This window comes from Sinohyriopsis cumingii, unplaced genomic scaffold (assembly GCF_028554795.1).
Source record: "Sinohyriopsis cumingii isolate HCF-2022 unplaced genomic scaffold, ASM2855479v2 utg001510l, whole genome shotgun sequence".
NCBI classification, from domain to species: domain Eukaryota; kingdom Metazoa; phylum Mollusca; class Bivalvia; order Unionida; family Unionidae; genus Sinohyriopsis; species Sinohyriopsis cumingii.
In genome coordinates this window covers 1,332,324-1,346,811 of record NW_028316007.1, presented here as the reverse complement: position 1 = coordinate 1,346,811, position 14,488 = coordinate 1,332,324, and the positions used below count along the sequence as shown (strand labels likewise).

General features: G+C 40.1%; 1 non-coding gene across 1 annotated transcript; it reads left to right on the top strand.

Moving 5' to 3' along the window:
* Positions 1-13,906: 13,906 nt before the first annotated feature.
* Positions 13,907-14,128, top strand: LOC149772404 (small nucleolar RNA U3). Its single transcript, XR_016417714.1, has one exon. It is a non-coding gene; the product is annotated as a small nucleolar RNA U3 (small nucleolar RNA).
* The last annotated feature ends 360 nt before the right edge of the window (positions 14,129-14,488 follow it).

The following is a 14,488-nucleotide window of genomic DNA, read 5'->3' as shown; positions in this document are numbered from 1 at the left end:
TGTCCCGGTATTCGTAGCCGTAATTTTTGGGACCACCACTGACAAAACTTAGAATCTTGTCGTCGGGATGCTCGTCTGTCCAGGCTCCTAAACGGTCTCCTTCGATGTCAGGGTGATGTTGAATCGGGTGATGGATGTAAATGCAACTGTCCGTGTCAAAGTACAGGACGCGTTCTTCTAACAGTTCTAAAGCTTCGTACAATTTTAAGCGAGCATGGGCTGTCACGTAAGCCGCAATGATGACATTTCCAAAAGGGTCGTCTTGTACAAAGTCCAGATCTTCTTCGTAATTGACCAAGATTAAATTCTCTCGAACGACGTCCACGTGTTTCATGTATTTGGTTTTGTCGTGAATCATCTGGAAGTAGCGGGAAGGTTCTGTCAAATATTCCGTCTTGGGTAAACACGGTCGTTGTGCCATTTTACCCCACAAGCAATTTAACATCACTTTGGCAAACGCTCTCCTGCCTTCGTTTTTCTCGATGTGGTCTAAAGTGATGCCTTCTTGTTCCCGGTATTTCTCTTTGAATTTTATTTGGTCTTCGGGAGTGTGACACCAGGAAGGATAGCCGCTGGCTTCTTGCTTCAGTTTCAAAAAGGCATCCACGTAGTCTGCGAAAATGCCTTTCTGACTGGGATCACCCTTGCGGTACTGTTGTGTCTTGGGAAAGTGGCAAATTTCGTACACTTCTAACAGTTGGTATCCCATGTCCAGAGCTTTGAACAATTCTACGCTGACCCAGGTTCCCGTCAAGGCCCGTTCTTCCTGGCTGTGCTGACAAGCTTGGTCTTGGTTGCACGTTTCGGCACAAGTACGACACAAGGGAAACATCAGTTTGCCTTGACAATGGTGAGGTAAGACGGGATGGTATAGGTTCCTGGGAGGCAAAACTTTGCACTTGATCAAGCCTTCGTATTGTCGAATGTTTTTCAGGTCGATGTGTTGCGTCAGCAATTGCGGGTGCCCTACAGGAAAGCGACAATATTTGCACACGTAGGGATACAGCGAACACACGTCAAAGTATTTGATTTCTTCTCCTTTCTCTTCGTCGGCTTGGTACAGAAAACAGGTGGCATTGGTCCTTCCTCCGTACAAACTATCCCTCGGGTTCAGCTGGTCCATGAACTGGTAACTTTCCACGAGGCGTTTAAACTCGGGATCGGTTTTCATACGGTGATCGTACTCGTGTTCCCACATTTCCACCACTTGGTATCCTTGCTGTTCTAACTTTAGGCGCCGCTGACAAGTGTCCTGGTACAAGTCTTCCATGGTTCGTTGCAAAAACTGATTTTTAGTGCCACGGTCAGGGTAACAGACGGGACATCCGTGAAATAAACAACCGTTAAACTCGTACACGATCTTGGGGTTTTCTAAGTCCCAGCCATCGACCGAATACGTTCCGATGGTCTTTTCGCCCCCTCCGTTGCGGGCATGCTGAATCCACTTGTCTTCCTTGTCGCACAAGTAATGTAACCAACGTAGGGCTTTGACCGAGTATTGACGTTTGACAAAGTGGGTCGTTTGAGGACTGATGACAGCCACGGTGTTTTCAGGCATGAATCGTTGTCGATACACTAAGGAACACGCTTTGGCAATGGTGCAAGCTTCTTTCAAAGGATCGACCCCTCCGTGTTCCATGAACAGTTCTCGAAATTTTCCACAGCAACGCCGTAAAATGTCCACGTCGGAACGACAATACTTTAGCATTTCTTCCTGAAAGTCGAAAGGGTCGGAGGCGTGAGCCTGGTACCAAGCGTAGAAAGCTTCTCGTTGTTCGGTACGCATGTTGTCGGGGTCGTAATAGTGAGCCTCAGGTAAATGGGGTAGAACGGCATGTTGATTGGCTTCCGTATTGAAAAAGTGAGGAAAGTACCCTTTAGCCATTTCTGTCATTCCAAACGTTTTAGGCATTCGACTCAAAGGCATGGCCAAATAGCTCATCGAATCTTTAAACTGTACTTGTCCCACTTGCATGAAAATGATTTTGGCTCCGTTCAAAGTCACTTTAGGACGCTCGGTGCCTTGTTCCGTATAGTACCTCAAAAGAAACTGTCCATCGTATCCGGAGAAATTGTGAGCCATCACCGTGGCATGACGATGACAATCTCCGTAACGTTCGATGTCCTCTTGGCTCCACGTCTTGTCGACGGGGTCTAAGACCCACTGGGCAAAATCGGCTAACGTGTTTGGTCCCCGAAAGATTTTTTCACGCCCTCCAGGAATCTTGCTGCAGAGAGGGCAATGACTGAAGATAGGTTCTTGAATGCACTTCTCGCACGCTCGATGAGCCACGCAGAAATTAGGAATGTGAATGCCAGTCTCTTGCATGCATTCGAAATCGAAAAAGATGAAATTGCCTTTCTTCTTGTGACCGTCCTCTTTCTCTGGTGGGGGTTGGTATTTTTGCACGTAACATTGGTGTTCCAAGTCCACGATGTGGTGACAAATGTGACATTTTTTCTTTCCTGAACATAAGTGTGCCTTGGTATTATTGGTACGTATGACTTGTTCACACGTAGGGCACAATCTCAGCAGTTGACAAGCGCATTTCTTCTGTGAACCTTGCGTTTTCAGATGTTGTTGGTAACAGGTAGGGCTGACAAACGTGCGGAGACAAGTGGAACAAGGCACTGGTTCTTCGCTCAGACAGGGTGAAGAGGCCAAACATCCTGAGCATTTCAATCCACAATGCTTGTGTTGCTCTCGATTGTTATAACCATGGTCACATTTCTCACAATAATAAACATATCCCAGGAATCCAGTGATACTGGTAATGGTATCGAAATGTTCATCGTGATGATAAAGGTGAATGTATTTTCCGTCCTTAAAATCTTGCCCTCGAAACAACAAAGACCCACGCATTTCTTGAGGGTGCACTTTCAAGGTGTAGCGTGGAGCTAGGACATCTTGCAATTTTTGCATTTCAGGAATGCCACAGGGTGTGTCTTTGGACAGGCCAGCTTGTTGCAACAGGAGTTCTGCTTCGTTTCGTTGTTTGGCTCGGTCCGATTGTCGAATAGTTTTCCAGGCTCTTTTCCATTCTGCCGTGTCGTTCTTGTTGGCATAGGTTCGTCCCACCACGATGGCTCGAGCTAAGCACATCTGGTCTTGAGGGTTGTTAATTTGGACGAGACTCTTTTTGGTGCTGCGAAGGTCGTTCACCAATAACATCTTTTTGCGTCCTGTCCCTTGAGGAGGAGAGACGTGGGTCATGTCTAGTGTGGCTTTTCCATCGGTGATGTCAAACTGGTCATTAGATTGTTGTACGTGTTGAATCTTGTCCATGACTTTGGAAGCAGTCAATTCTGCAGGGGTGCTAAACTCGATCCAAACAGGGGATTTCAAACCGTCGTGTTGTATGGAAAGTCTCAAGCGATCGTCTTCTTTGGGTTGACATTGTCGCTTGAGTGCAGTGAGCAAAGAATCCCACACCCCAGTGATGAACACTTCTGCTTTCTCTAACGGCACTTCAGCCTTGAAATCTTTAAACTTCACTGTGTATTTGTAAGCCGTAGTTCTAAATTTTCTAGAGGAGCGCTTTTCAGTCTCTCGAATGGAATAGTACTTTTCAGGGTTGACTAAGGGTGGTGAACTTGGTTTAGAGGGTTCTGATTCTGGTTCACTCATGTCCTCTTCAAAATCACTGGCATGAATTTGTGCCAAGATTTCAGCCCTGGTACGAGGCGATAGATCACGTTTCTGCCTCTTACTTTCTTCTTCTTCTTTCTTCTCGAATGAATGGGATCGTTTCATCTTGAAAGCAAAAAGTCAGATGACTCAAGTTCAAACACCATGAGCTACTTTATAGTCATAGCAGACCAGCGTATATAAAAGGGTGTGTGTCTTGTCCTTTCACTATTCATTTCACTCTCAAGCCGAGCACAACGATGGAAGAGACTAACCAGATGGAACGTTTCGTCAGAGCTTTGCGAGGGGTCATTAGAAAATTCTCTTCAGACCAGCCTACGGACTACTCTCCTTCCTTTAGAGATAAAAGTCAAGATACTTGCTATATCTGTCAGAAGAAAGGGCATTGGTCTTCAGAGTGTCCAGACCGTCAAAAAAGAACAAAAACAGGGACTAAAAAAGACAAAAGTCAAGATACCTGTTATTATTGTCAAGAAAAAGGACATTGGTCTCCAGATTGCCCAAAAAAGAAACAAGAGGAGTCAGAAGAAAAGAGGGATTCTTCAGAAGAAGAGAGGGATTCTTCGGAAGAAGAGAGGGATTCTTCAGAGCAAGAAGAGGAAGAAAAAAGACAATTCTATTTACAAGAGGCAAAGAAACAGGAGAAGAAGAAAAGAAGAAGGGAAGAAAATGAGGAAAAGACGGTGAAGAAATTTAAAAAACAGAGAGACTAAACAAGGAGAAAAGAAGAAATCAATGAACTTTTAATTAAAGTGTTATGTTGTGAATTGTGAATTGGATTGTAACAATGGATAAAAGAATAAATGAATGATAAAAGGTAAGTGTCTTTGAGTTTTGATTTTAAAATAAGAACGTACACTCACGCACTCATACACAGACACCTTACTATAAGGGTAAAATGGGTGGGTTTTTTTATTGAGTTATTGGCAAATTGAAATTGCATTTCTTTTCGAGAAATGTGGGTGGCCCTGAAAAGGGCCTTTTTTCTTTATGGTGTAGGGGTGAGTTTAAGCAATCAACTTTAACTGCCTTATGCCTTTGCCACGGCCAAGGCCTACTTCTGAACTGCGTAATGTTGATGATGATTGGGTTGAAATCACTAAGGGTGGTACGGTAGGCTTAGTCACAGGGTTGACGTGTTTAGCTCGGGAAGGTCGTATTCTCTTCGGTCGTAATAAAGAAGTCTGATACATTTGTTTCAGACTTCTTAACTCCGCTAAAATGTCCAACAGTACCGTGACCGTTTGATTTTCACCCTCTTGTTTCTTTGCTGCTACTTCTTCTTGCTGTTGTTGCTGTTGTTTTTTTCTTACCTCTTCTTCTTGCTGTAGGAGAAAAGCTTGTTCCGCTTCCTTTTGTCGTTGTATAAATTTCTCCAATTCTTCTTTCTGTCTCTGTCTAAAATTCTCCACTTGCGGTAATGAAGAAGGTAACGAAGGTTCCGGAACAAATTCTTGCGAGGAGAGAAAATCCACAAAATCCCAATTCACCTCTTCTGAAAGTAAGTCCGGGTTCCCTTGGGCGGTCTCCCCTGTTGGTACACCCCATTGGATCGTTTTCTGAGTTTCCGTCATGTTGAATCACTGTCGCATAGATTGACTGCACACAAGCGCTAGCGAATCTATATAGACTACGTGACGTCACAGACTGCTCTCTTCGGATTGGATGCGGGCTGACTGAATTTTGTAACGCGTGTTCGGATTGGTGAATGAACTCAATCCGTTTCAATCCTACCTCTGCCTATAAATAAGCGCAGTTCAGTGCATTGATTCACCTATTCTCGGAGCCTCAACATGTGGACCGACGTTGAATCTTCAACCCTTGTGTCAACAATGATGTTCAGGACGGACATGCTCATGTATGTCCGATCCAAGTGGACCGTTGTCCACAGGACCACCAGCAGCCTGTGGATAAGAAGAGTCTATATAGAGAGACAAGGTTGCCTCAAGAGGACTCTGATGTATGGCCCTGCTGTAAGACGAAGTTTGAGGACAAGATGTCGCAAATGCCCTTTATGTTAAGGGCATATTAACATAAACCAAAGGCCCTTTTCAGGGCCCCCATATTTCTCGAAAAGAGATAGCCTTTCCATTGCCTACCCCTTTTTTTAAAAAAATTTTTAAAAAAAAAAAAATCTCATGTTCCATTCCCCTTGTACGTATATTAACCCACAATTTATTCCCATGTTAAATTTCCATTGAGGCTAATCTGACCCACGATTTTTCTCCATGTTAATTTCCCTTGAGGCTAATCTGACCCACGATTTTTCTCCATGTTAAATTTCCATTGAGGCTAATCTGACCCAAGGGTGTTTTTAATGCTAATTCCCATTGAGGCTAAAGTGACCCCCTTCACTACTAGTTCCGTATACTTAGATACTGAACATTTAATCACGAATCGAGTGAGTGTTTCGAACTTTGATTGTCCGGCATAACCTGATTTGATTACTGGCCACTCTCCAAAATCAACCTAGTTGGAGTCGATTTGCACAGCAACAATCTGTTCCCTCTGGTCTTCGCTCTTCGTATACGAGTGGCATCCCTAACATCCGACGTGGAATCCTTACTATCAGACGCGGAAGCTATTTTCCTCATAAATAAAATAAATGCAGACTAAATCTGTTTTTCATAACTGCATGAATTGAACATACTCCCTGCTCTCCTTAAACATAAGAACCATATCAAATTTCACAACAGCCATTTCACTGCTATTGTCCTCATGTCATAACCTTGCATGCAGTGCCACATAAACTCGAGCCTAGCTCTTTCCACAGACAATTAACATAGTACAGGAAAATGTATGTATTTCTCCAACAAAGCGAGTTATCATTATTAATTGATCGAAACCATAACCTTCTCATGCCTAATGACAATAAAGCCCCTGCAGTGTGAGCTATCTTGACTAATGTCGAACACATGCACACATACGGTTCACAATAAAGATCTGTATAACCCGCTATGCAGCTACAACCGATTCGTAGGTTAAAAGAATTCATAACTAATACGTCATAGACACAAAGCATCACAAAAACATAATAATCAATTCTTAGGATAAATGATTCATATATTATTTAAAACAATAAATTCAAACAATTATATTAGACTCGTACCAAAGAAAATTATGTATGAAATAAGACACAGTACCTTACTTCGAAATTAGCTCTGTCACACTTAGCAGAGCCCTCTCCTTTACACCCTTTGCTTCGTGTCTGTCAAAGACTCCCACTAGACGTCCCTTTGACAACGTTTACGAGGGCTCCTCATTACTACCCCCGGAGACAAGAACTCAGCCTCGCGCACAAACTTAGACTGACTAGTTTAGAAGTGTATGACATTTATATTTTTAAAAAAAAACGAGACTTCGCCTGGGACACTCACTCCAGAAGACTAATTTATCGAATCAGAATTCAGGTTTATCTAACCGTCATTATTAACACCAATCAGAATTCAGGTTTATCTAACCGTCATTATTAACACACGCTCCTCCATGGTTTGGAAACTCCCGCTCCATTAACATATCTATATCTGCAACGTTTCAACCAATGACAAAAATTTCAACACGTATGAACGCTGTTTCTGCTACATTTGAATCCATGACATTTCGATAAACCAAATTAATTCTTCAGTTTAGTCCAGTATCGCCTGACACAGTTATCAAAGGGAACCTCATTAGGAATCAGTCATGTCCCTACCTGATAGAATGAAGTACACACATGCCACGTACGCAAGTCCGTGCAAAATCACATACATCAATTTAAAATTGCTATGTGTTACAAAGACATCTGTCAAAATCATACTGTTACACTGAGTACAGTGCAGATACTAATCTGTCTACTTCATACGCCTTTGACAATGAATCAGAGACAAGGTCAAGAAGATTAATCAATCAAAGAGGTTTCTTTTTTAATATCTTCAATGATCCACTGACATAATGTCCAAAAAACTAGCTCAAAAAGACTTAAAGCCCATTAATTCTTGAACTGATTCTCTAACAGCAAACAACAGTTAACGAATACCAATCACAATCCTCTCCTGTATCACAACAATATGCCGGAACCATATGCTTCAGAATTTATGAAATCTTTCTAAAGCCGACTCTCAGGGTGATAGGCAGAGGAATCGAATTGGTGGATACCTAGTTCATACATAACTTGGTGGAAACTGGAAGACGTTATGTCACTTTAAGTTTTAGATTAATCGACTTATTTCGCGTCTGTAGATGTCTTATTTGTAGCTATTTTAATGACTAAAACAGCTTATTTAAGTGGATAAATGGCAGAAATATGCAACCACAGATGTCATAAGTGGGCTATTAACACAGCTATTGGTCAAATTATTCTCTTATCAAGTCGACATAAACCAATGGATATGTCGACTTCGATTTACAAAAGCTGCCTTACTTCTCGTCTTAAGACGACTTATTTATAATTAAGCCAATTATATTTGACTGATACGTTGTCTTGTTTGAGTCGATAAGTGGCAAGTAGTTGACAGAAATATGCCACCATAGAAGACACATTTGATTACTTTTACTGTAAAGGGTATCTTTTAAAATTTTATTTCATTTTGGTTGGGAATCATTACCTCGAGCCTACTGACAAAAACAACCTTTTTTCAGCGTGTGTTATTGTCGAAATTGTCAGAAGTCAGAAAATTATTTACCAATTGCCTGTAGGTTTTATTAGAGCGATATTTTTAAGCGAAAGTCAATAGTTTAACTGTCATACTTTGAATTATTCAATTTATAAGACGTATGCTCGATTACAATATCGGATATCATAACTATCAACACTTTAAATATTAATACAATATTTGGAACACCGGATTGTATGTCCGTTTCACCAACAAAAGAATATATTCAGGTACTCGTCAGTGCTGTACAAATAAATTAATATTTACACAACACAAAATCAAAAAACACAAAACTACGTCATACATGCATTTTCCATTCAGATATTGTGTAATATTTAGCTGTAGTAATGATGACTTTATTTGATCTGGATATCGAGTTCTTGATTTTGTGTTGTGTAAATATTAATTTATACTTCAGTTCTTTACAGACGGTCCTAGTGGAACGATTGTTTCGTGGCATATCTCTGAGTGTCGTCAAGGGGTAGGCGGGTAGCTAACTATACGCGGTATGATGAACTACGTAGAATAGCTTCATACCCTGCAGGTGTAAATTCTCCCATACATTTGTACATGATGCAGTATATGAAGCAAATCTTTAAAATACATTTAGTTGTTGTCATTATGTCAATGAACTATCGTTTGTGGGGGAAAGAAAGAAAGACAGAAGGACGGAAATAAAAGATCAAGACAAAAGCAGCCGATCACCTGCACTTCTGATTTCCGTCATTCAGTGTGTAAAGGTTTAAAACATGTATCTTTTACTGTCGGAAAAATGTCTGGGCTCATTACCATGCATGGGTGCACGGACGGAGGGGATGGGGGGTGAGGTGTCTTACGGTATACCAGTTTTTTCATCAAATGTTTAGAGAAAACAAAACTACGTCATTTGTATGCATTAAAAGGACACTTAACCAATTAAAAACATTTACAAAAGACTTCGAGGCAGAAGGCTGGATCCCAGATCAACTTAAATCAATAATGTTCCAAGAGCATGGATTGTGCAATGGTACATTGCATTCGTTCGCGTTGTGCACAAGCCACATAATCGGCCCAGTCAGGACAGGGCACCATACACGATTAGCAATCCAAATTATCTTTCTTTCTCAGAATTCTCTAGTGTCCTCAACTTCTCACATGACTGTGCTCCGACTTATAGCCAGATAAATCAGACCCCCCAAATCTAAGTTGATGATAATGGACGGTTTATGGGGCTGATGTAGCCTGTTTATAAAAAATGTGCAGTTTAGACACTTACCGGTAATTAGTAAAAGCCCGAAATTCAAAATGGCCACAGGATATAGGGCAGTGTTATTCCACTTTGATTCAAAAAGTCGTCAAACAAAGGATTTGATCCGGAAATAGTACGTACATACCGCCAAAAGAGCCCTTCAATCGACAGTAACTCAAGAGACGCGAGAAATACCGGTGAGTGTCTAAAATGTACACTGATATGTTGCGGACAGGTTTGTCTTCAAAGAATTACTCTATTTTATGAAAAAGGGACATTATACCCACAAATCGTTCATCAGTATCAACACAGATTTTGGGAGTCTGATATATCCGTCTACTCCGACTTACACTGTTCACCTACTGTGGGTCAATAGTAGGCGTGTGGGACATAAGTGCTCAAATTTTGCAATTTGATCAGCCTTGGCCAAAGCCAATTACTCGGCTTGCCTCGGCACGCCACAACAATCATGCGTTTATGATTATGCGCCGTAAAAAAAAAGCTGATAAAAACAACTAAAAAAGGGCCGACTATTCTGTTAACACAGCGTATCCTTGTATTATGAACCATTTTGTCCTACTGTCCACCATATTATCGTGTTCGGATTATTTGTGTAACGTTCGTTTTATCGTGCTCCATTTTGTTTGTGGGACAGCTCTCAAGTCGAAAGAGAGAGTAATAGAGTTTTCGGGTCTCCTTTACGTAGGTGTCAGTCCTTGTGAAATCGATGAGCTGTAAAGGAAAAGCAGACTCTACATCTAGGTGGAGCTTTGCCTAAGGCTCAGGCGGTTGTGTGTGGATGGATGAATGGATGGATGGACGGACGGATGGATAGATAGATCGATCTTTCGATCCATCGATCGATAGCTAGATAGATGTGTATGTGTGCGTGTGTGTATGTGTGTGTGTGTGTGTGTGTGTGTCTATTTTGTAACGTGTAACGTCAGCACAAAATAAATCTGAGATAGCAACGTTTCTTCACGAAGTATCAGTGCTGAGTAACGTACTTAAGTTATTAGCGTAGAAATATAAGAGAAATCACTGTAATATATTTCTGCAATTTAAAATAAATTGCGACACTTAACCAATGATCACAATCCTGATTAAAACCGCATTCTTTTATTACAATTATCAAAAATTGAGTTATGTTAGCACAAATTCCATTTTATGCAAATTTCCATCACCCACCGCCCACAAAAAAATTCAGTCGTCACATTTGGAATTATCTTCTGCAATATTAGCAAATTGGAGGAAGACAGTTTTAGAAAGCATCCGCTGTTCCAGTGTCTGTATAACCTGCAATGAAATGGGGGAAAAATCTTGTATACCTATTTGCATTTATCTTGTAGACCTATTTGCATTTAAGCAATGATCTAAGAGCATAAGTTTTGGAACATTATTGCTGATAAAACCACACACACACACACACACACACACACACACACACACACACACACACATATATATATATATATATATATATATATATATATATATATATATATATATATATATATATATATATATATATATATATATATATATTCCTTTAAAAAGAAATTCTCAGAGGGCGATTTTTACACGAAGTCGATTTTCTAAGTACCCCTATGAACTGGTGATTATTGTATGGTATGTCGGCTTTCTAAGTGCACTGTACCTCTCTAAGCTAGTGATGCTTACAGGACACACGGTACTAATGGTATGGAAAAATAGGAACCATCCTGGAAATGGGTGAACCTAAAATAGAGTATATATGGGTTTGGCTGACCAGGATTGGTTAATAATGTAAGTTAAGTTGTAGGAAAAAACCTTTTGAGAGCTTATCCTAGTTGTAAGTGAGAAGAAAAAAATAGAGAGGTTGTTTTATTGATAGAATTTCAGTCCTTTAACAGTCTTGAGTTTGGAACACTCATGATTAAAATTAGTACCTGACTCTTTGGTGCGGAATTGAAAGCACATGTTTCAAACACATGCAGGTCCAGAAAATGCCGAAGCTCATATCCTTTCCTCTACACAGAAGCTGACATCCAGGTTTCATCTATACTGATAAATATAGGTGTGATCATGAGCACTCAAAAATTTTTTAAGTTATTGAATTTTTAATATCATGGGGTTTGCATATGTTTACTATAGGAACTGAATTAAGACCGCGAGTCCTACATGCTGTGTCGATGTTTCAAAGTACACGCTCTAAACCGGTGATTCTTACATAATATTAGTACATCAATTCGAAGAACGAAAACGAGAAACGAATGTATTTATTTAACCATAAAGAATAGTAATGAAGTGGTCGAAGTTCCAGACATCATTTCGACTGAATAATAGCAACACACTATAGCGTGTTGAGTAAATGTAGACGAAACAGTCACTATTCGACACCAATATTTACGCATTATTTGATGAAATGAGATCTCACATGCTTATCTGCTCGATTTATTATCTAATGTTGATTTGCTATACATATGTCGCAGACCGTTAAGCTAAATAACATACCAAAGAGATTAATTTTCTTAAAAAAGCTTTTTGTTTCTGAATTTAAATTAATTTTGGTATATTTACAAAGATTCATGTCTACGTGATACCGTTGCGATTATTTTTCGTAGTGACCGTCAAGAGCATGCTTTTTGAAAATTATCACGCAAAATCAGCTTAATTACACGCATTATATTTGTCCTTACTATTGACGTTATCCAGAATTATTCACACGGCATTATTAACTTCAGACATTTATATTATGATCTGAAATTTTTAAAAAATAGTGTCATCTAATAGCTTGTGTACTACTACATGAAAAACTTGGCTAGACTTTGAATAGTCCCTGAAATACGACATTGACCTTTCCTGGCAGACTCATACATAACATAGGTGTTGACCTTTCCTGGCAGACACGCGACGTACAAAGGTATTGGAGGGTGTGTGTGTGTGTGTGTGTGAATCGGATTTTTAACTCAGCTTTAACAATTTTTCAGTCATATCGCTACGATGTCTGCAATGTGGCAGTTTATAGTGATGTCTAGCACTGGGGCATCATGCCGCAGACATGTAGCATGATGTCCCACCCAGACACATTATCCTGACACCAGGCCGACCAGTCCTAACTCTAACCTCTTAATGCCGAGTGCCAAGCGCAAAGCGAGGCAGCTGGTAGTACCATTTTTGTAAGTCTTTGGAACGACACGGCCGGGAATCGAACCCACGACTTCCCGCATCCGAGGCGGACGCTCTAACCACTAGGCCACCGGAGCGGTTGGTACTGGAGGTGAAAAAGGCAGAAGCCTGCAGATGCGTCGTTTTCAAACACACAAGTCAAGCTGTTTCATGTTTACATCATACATCGCTACATGTGCATTTATCAAACGACGCACAAATAAGGAGCCACTAACATTACTGACAAGAGAGTATCCATGAATATCGGATGGTGTGTGGGGTAGATGGTGGGGTGGGGGTAGATGGAATGGGTTACTTAAACAAATAGCCAAGTAGTCTATGGGATGAAACCCCATGTGGGGACCCAAGCTCTCCCCATACATAAGTTTAACCATCTAACTGCAAAGAAAATCTAAGAAACGTTCGAGATGTTTTGCCCCGTCCCCAGAAGAAGAAAAAAAAACCACAAACCCACAAACCAAACAAAAACAACAAAACAAACAATCACATCTTATAGGTTTTAAACATAGTTCTCTAGTCATTGTACATCAGTAATATTTTTTATTAAATATTGGGGGGTGGCTCCCTTCAGAAATTTAATATTTGATTTTGTTAGCAGCAGCAAATGTAACAGAAATCTGAGAATCGGTTTTGGTTATATTTAATAAAATGCAGTCTCGGTTAATTTATTACTCGTGACAAAAGAAACACATTGTGACTTACTCATTCAGAGGAAAGGGGTGCATTCCTTTGTAATGTCTCGTGCGAAAGTTTGCGGGTCAATTTTCAAATATAATTACCTCGATTAAGTGTCATTGGCAGCATACAAAACATGGGAGGTGAGATTTCATTGCCACAGAAATGAGTTGACAACGTTCTCACACTGTTATTCATATTAGTGCTACACATACAAACGGTATTTTCTTAACCTTGTGCGGGTGAAGAAACATAATTCTCGCTGCATGGTGAATGAGTCATTTAGCGAGTATTAGTCAGTTACCTCCCTTATTTTCACTCTGCTTACTACATTTATAACTTTTATAAATTGTGTAAAATGTTACAAATCCTAGATAAATTTACTATTTATAAAAAACTTTGAAAACAATTTATATTAAACACTGTGATTAAATTAGTACTAAGATATTTTGAATATTTAAGAAAAGATAATAAAATGATTAATAATTTTGATTAAACACCGACAAAAGGGTAAAATAATAAGTTATAAGTAAAACATTCTGATAATACACTGGTAAGATCATACTCTTAGGGATCATTTCTATAGTATGATGCGCCAGGTCGTCGGGTAAAACTGACGAGAGCGAAAACCACGAGGAGGAGATATAGCGTCCCCTTCTGAGCGCGAAGCGAGTGAGAGCTAGTATTTCCAGCTCGGGAAGTCGTGTTCTTACTATTGATGACCGTTCCTCTCTCCCTACGTGGGGAGTTGGAGGAAGGGGACGCATTCTGAGTGGTTTTCGTCAAACAAATATATCTTTAAAAAGCAAGAATGAAAATTATCAGTGTATATATCTGGGAAGAAATCGAGGATTTAATAGAAATGAGGAAATAAAAGTAGCTTCAAATATCGGTTTAAAGGTCTTTGAAATTTGGGTCATTCGTGCAGACGCACTTGCATGACAATGTTGTTATACATAGAGTAATGTCTATGTAAGTTCTTTTAAAAACAAACAAAACACGTTTGTTAAATAATAGTGAAATTTAAATTTATTAACAGTTATGAATCTTAGGCATCTGGCCTTCACATAGGGGGGCCCCGAGTGGTCTAAAGCGCTCTTCGTTACGGATCACTGCCATCTCACCTCTGTCTGCGGC